This window comes from Panthera pardus, unplaced genomic scaffold (genome assembly GCF_024362965.1).
Source record: "Panthera pardus isolate Hobbes unplaced genomic scaffold, ASM2436296v1 HiC_scaffold_16, whole genome shotgun sequence".
NCBI classification, from domain to species: Eukaryota; Metazoa; Chordata; class Mammalia; order Carnivora; family Felidae; genus Panthera; species Panthera pardus.
The window spans coordinates 88,835,586-88,841,828 of NW_026526721.1; positions in this window are offsets into that span (position 1 = coordinate 88,835,586).

Sequence of the window (6,243 nt, forward strand, 5' to 3'; positions counted from 1 at the left end):
TGTGAGTGGTCGTCAAAGGCCACGTCCCTGGCAGCTCTCCTAGGCTTTCCAGTGACTGAGCAAGGCATCGGCAGGGAGGGGGGCACCTTGATGGGGGCGGTGTGGTCAGGCACCAGGGCTTCGGGGACGCATATGATGGCAGTGATGGTATCCTCCTCTGCAGAGTGGATGCCTGGATATGGGATATGGAGGCAAATAGAGGAGAGGTAGAAGGAAACCGAAAGAACTTGTTACCATTTTCCCAAGTACACTTAGAAATTGGGGTGCCTGGGTGGCTCAGTCGGCTGAACATCTTGACTTTGGCTCAGGTTATGATCTCGCAGTTTGTGAGTTCAAGCCCTGCGTTGGGCTCTGTGCTGAGAGCTCAGAGCCTGGAGCCTTCTTCGGATTCTGTATCTCCCTCTCTCTCTGCCCCTCCCCTGCTCATGCTGTGTCTCTCCCTCTCTCTCAAAAATAAACATAAAAAAATAAAAAGAAGAAATTTATCTCTCATTCATTTAATAAATACTTATTGAGCATCTACTACCAGGCAGGTGATGAGCCAGGCACTAGGGTGACAAGGACATGCTGAGGCAGGACTGTTGCACCTGTGGATTCATATTCTCGTGAAGCTGAACATAGATGCATTAGAATTTACTATAGAAATGCTCAAATGGAGGTGCAAAGTGTTGAGGTGATTGATCTGCTTGAAAGAGTCAGGGGAATCCATTGAGATGGATCTTCAAGGATCACCAGGAAATTTGCTGTATGGAGAATGATGTGGTCTTTGTGCCTGAAAGCGGGTGAGGAGGCATAGGAGGAAATAAAGCTGGGGACCAAGATGGGGACCAGATCGTGAACTCCTTAGGAGTCCTTATGAGGAGCGAACTTATTCCTGGCAGGTCTCTAAGGAGGGAGCGATGTGATAGTAACCCTGTGATTTGGAGATGATTTGGAGGACGGAGCTGAGAGCAGACGAGATTAGAGGCAAGGATGTTACAGTGGTCATGGAGAAATGATGAGGATCAGCAGCAGTTGGAAAAGGGAAAAGGGTATGGAATTGCTTTATTTATTTATTTAGGAATTCCTTTATCTTTTAGAAAATTATAAAAGCAATTCATGCTCACTGTACAAAATTCAAACAAATACATACATGTTAAATAAAAAATGGAAGTCCATTTCTCCCATAAAAATAACCCCAAATAACTGGTATGAATCCTTTCCAGATAGTGTGCTTTTCCTGTGTGTGCACGCATGTGCACACACACACACACACACACACACACATCTTTACATGCACATGTATGCACTCACTGTTTGTATGAGTCAGACATGGAACCTGTCCTCATGGAGCTTACAGATGGCCAGTAGGCTCTCAGCCATATGAGCCGGAGGGTCAGACAGTTATTTGGGAATCGTAGGTATTTAAAGTATAGAGAACAAATAGATAAGCAGGGAGTTCATATTGGGAGAAGGGAAGAGGGCCAAAGAGGGAAACCTGAGGAATATTAAATGTAAGGGCTGGGTAAGGAAAGACAAGACTTCAGGGAGAGACTAGAGAGTTGGAAGAACGTCAGGAAAATGAGATACTATTTATGTTCAAAGAAAAATAATTTCTAAAGTGGGGAGGGCATGTTCATTAGTGTTAAATACTGCTGAATGGTCAAGTCCATTAAAGATTAGAGAGTGTTGGGGCACCTGGGTGGCTCAGTCAGTTAAGCATCCAACTTTGGCTCAGGTCACGATAATCACGGTTCATGGGTTTGAGTCCCATGTTGGGCTCTGTGCTGACAGCTCGGAGCCTGGATCCTGCTTCAGATTCTGTGTCTTCCTCAAATCTTCCCTCTCCTGTTGTGATTGTCCTAGTTCCAGCCTTCATCATCCATGGCCTGGGTGACCGCTATAGCTTGAAGCTGGGCTGCTGGCTCCTGACTGATTCTCCATGTTGCTGCCAGCATCACTTCTTCTGAAATGGAACCATGCCAGTCCTCTTCTAAAAACTCCCCAGTTGTAGTCCCCAGGAGCTACAAGATGAGATCCAACCTCTTCGAATGGTGTGGCCATCCTCAGCCCTCATCCTCCTCCCCACTACTTCAACACCCTTTAAGCTTCCATGGTGTTGAATGGTTTCTACTTCTCTGAAGACATCATGAGCTTTCACACCTTTGTCTTTGTAATATGATGTCTGTTAGGAACGCTCTCCTCCTTTATCTGCCTAGCCAATGCCTATTGCCCCTTCAAAACCCACCTCAGCTGACACCTCCTCTGGGAGGCCATGTCTCAGCCCCCCTTCCTTTCCAGTTTATTACTGCAAATTCCTCGAAGGCAAGACATGCATCTTATTCATTTCTGTGTTTTCAGCACTTGGTATATAGTACCCCTGCTACAGTGAGATGCTCAAGAAATGTACTGAGATTGAATAATTGTCCTCCAAATAGTATAAAAACTATTAAGTGGTGTCTTTAAAACAAGCTTCTCAGAGAAGTAGAATTGCCACTTTTCAGATTTTTCAGATAAGGAAATTGAGACAGAAAGGGGTTTTTAACTCTAACAAAATAAAAACTAGAGGGGAAGTTAAAGATCATCTAGTTAAGCCCTCTCATTTAGCAAATGAATAACTTCAAGTTCAAGAGACTTGAGGGCTTGCCCCTGATAAGTCAGGGAGCCAAAGATCCAGCTACAGATTAGAATCCAGTCCTCTGGTTCTCACCTGGGTGTTTTTCCATCAGCTACTTGCCTGTACTTTCATGTTGGGGCTGGTCTGCTGGCCAGGCTCCCAGGTATACCCCTTTGCTTCTGGAAAGCCAGGCTGACAAAGTTGATAAATTATTAGTTCACTTTGATAGTGGTGGAAAATGGGTCTGTTAAGCTTATAGGATCTGGAGAAACTGCAGTTTATGAGGGAAATGAGTCCCTTTTACCTGTCAAAGCCTAGCTAGAAAAAGAAAGTCGTGCTAGGTATTTCAAACACAGGGGATTAAATATAGGGAATTGGATATATGCATACTGGAAGTCTGGAGGAGCAAAAGGATGACAGAGCAACTTCAAGATTAGGGACTTTAGGAAGAAGCTATTGTCCTTGAGAACAGGGGAACAGAAGAGAACTAGTGGTATTGCCAGAGCCTGGGGCTTAGAGGAGGGGCCCATGGGCTGACTGGTCTCTGGACTCTCAGGGGTTTGGTGATTGGGCCTCCAGTGAGGGGTTGCTGTGTAGCTGATGCTCAGATCTTGAGATACCTCCATCTGGTGTTTGGAGGATGTGGAGATACCTCAACATCTGGAAGGTGTCTGGACTGCTGAGGAGGGGTGTGGCCTGGGGGGCAAGGGATACTAGGGTGTTTGGTCCTGAGGGGGGTGACAGACACCAGCAGAGGCTGCACCTCCCCACTGTTGTTGAAGGGATGTGGGCTCTGCTGGAAACGGGAGAGTGTATTTTCTCCCCTCCTCTCCAGGAGGTACAAGGACCTTTGGAGTTTTGTTTCTTCACTGCCACTCCTTCTGTAAAAGAAATAATTGTTCTTACTTAAACCTCCTTGGCAACCAAAAAGGATAATCAAAGATAATAAACTTAATGAATTTCTGTTCCAAGTGAGGAGTTGAACTTTTTAAAAATTGGTGAATGCCAGACATTTTCTGTTGCTCACAGCCTGATTTTAGACTTGTCAGCATTTACTTATGACTCAGTGCAGTAGATTATCTAATACCAGAATTGCCACTATAGTGGAATATCTGACACCGTCATTATCATCTCTCTGTTCACAGGTTTTACAAGAAGAATCTCTCAATCTCTCAGGGAGGGTATTTAAAAAAGCAACTCCACAATTAAGTGGGGGTAATTATTCCTTTAACAGCACTAGGACATGGTTTTCTGAAACGTGTATGTGTATTCTCTTTTGTTATGTTCACTTTTTTTTAAAGTTTCTCTGTAGTTTAATTAGTAGGTATAATTAATATCAGTATGTCTTAGTCTGTTTGGGCTACTGTAACAAAAATACCATGGACTGGGTGGCCGTCTAAACAACAAAAATTTATTTCTCACAGTTCTGGAGACTGGAAGTCCAAGATCAAGGCACCAGCAGATTCACTGTGTCCTCACAGCAGAAGGGGGCTAGGGAGCCCTCTGGTGTCTCCTTTATGAAGGCACTAATCTCATTCATGAGGGCTCCACCCTCATGACCTAATCACCTCTCAATTGCCCCACTTCAAATGCCATCCTACTGGGGATTAGGATTCAATATATGAATTTTTCGGGAGACACAAACGTTCCACCAGCACAGTACATAGCACATAGTTATGCACACAACTTGACATATGTGTAGAATTATAAGAACCTCACCACAATTGAGATAGTGAGCATATCCATCATTCTTACAAGACGCCTCATATCCCTTTACAGTTTCTTGTCCTACACCTATTCCCTGTCTCCAGGCAACCACCGATCTGCTCTCTGTCACTATTACATAGTCACATGTTCAATTTTATAAACAAGGAGAAAAACAGTCCAGTGAGTCAGGGAAAGCCAGTTGCTTACCCAAACACTCATTGCCACCTTTTCCGTTGAAGTGAATCCTGATTTATATCATGGAGAACAATGTAATCTCTAGAAGATGCTTTCCCAGCCTTACTTGCAGCTAAGTATTGCTGTATAACTGAGATATTGACGATGAGATGTAAGCAGGGGTGTTCTATGAAATTTCTGGAAAGACTGCTTAAAGGGGGCTAATGTGCCTGGGAGATGGCCTTTCCACCTTTCTCCCATTCCCTTCCTGCTGTGTGGGTGCATTTGTAATGTGATGTAATGCATCTTGGACTATGAGGTGACCTTGACAATGGAGCAGAGATGACCCTGAATTCCTGATGTCACTATGATGCTTTTATTCCAAAACTGCACTGTCTACATCTGGACTTTTCCATGAAACTGTCATAAACTTCTACTTAGGCAACTCTTACTTTGCTTTTATTTGTGTATGCACTTGGCCCTGTCCTAACAGAAACATTCCTACTTCTATATTTGCTTTCTCAGAGAAGTCATAACAATGCCACCTGCTTTTATTTCCATTTGAATTATATACCTGATATAAACCCTCTTTAAACATTCATGTTTCAGTTAGCTTTGACAGGGAATCGGTCACTTGGCTGGGGTCAAGCCAATTTCCTCACGAACATTAGCAAGCAAGTTGTTACAACAACTTGATTCCTGAGGCTGTGACACATCAAATCCTCTGACAGAATAAACTGTTATACATTAAGTAGCTTTTTACCTTAAGGGAATTTCATGATGCATGTTGTCTTCAAAACTATTAAGGGGGGCCAGGGAGAATCCTTCTGACACCCTTTCTCAACATAGAAAAAGAAAGAATATAGAAACTCCAGTGCTATGTGGGGGAAGAAAAGTGTCATTAGGACTAAAGATAAATCGCACAGAGACCATTCCCTTCTTGATATTGATGTAGTATGTTTCCATCACTGCCCTGGCTTAGTGTACAATGTCAGTTATCTTATATGTGTGAGAAGTAGAGTCTTCATGTTGCACTAGCCACTAGGTGTAAGAATTCCGTGGAACACTGTAGTGTTCTTGGCATGCTTTTTTATGGACTGGGTTCCAGGACACATCCTTCTCACATGCCTCTAACAAGCTTCCCCTTGTAAGGCAATGTGGTTCGTGCTGTAAAATATAAACTTAATTAAGCTCTGTTAGGTGCTGCATTCCTTGTGAAAAAGGGAAAATGGATGAACCATAATAAAGAAGAATTGGCCTAGGCAAACATTTGTGCTATTTTTCACTGGCATTTCTGGAAATTAAGCTATTAAATCAGGAGAGCGGGTCAGACTGGTTTGATATTTATTTTTCATTCCTTGACGGCAAAATAAAAGGCTTAACTTATAATGACATAAAATCAACACCTACTGTGTTCCATTCATTAATTCTGGCGTTCTATCAAAAACATCTCCCAGGTTTGTCCAATATGATTTTTTTTCCCTTCATAAAAGCCTGAAACATATTAGTCATGATGCCATTATATTCTAGATGCTTTAAAAAGCCTTCCTCTCATCCCCTGCCTGGTACTTTTTAGTGAGAAAGCAAAGCTGGGTACATTAGAAAGTTTTGTGGCTTGTAAAAATGTCTTGGCATTTTTCCATAGACTTTGGTGGTCTCTTTCCAGTTCTCAGTATTTAAAGACTATTGTAAGCAGTTTACTAAAGGCATAAACAATTTGGATACTCTACAACATATTTAACTCAGACCTTCTTAGTTATTTTAGC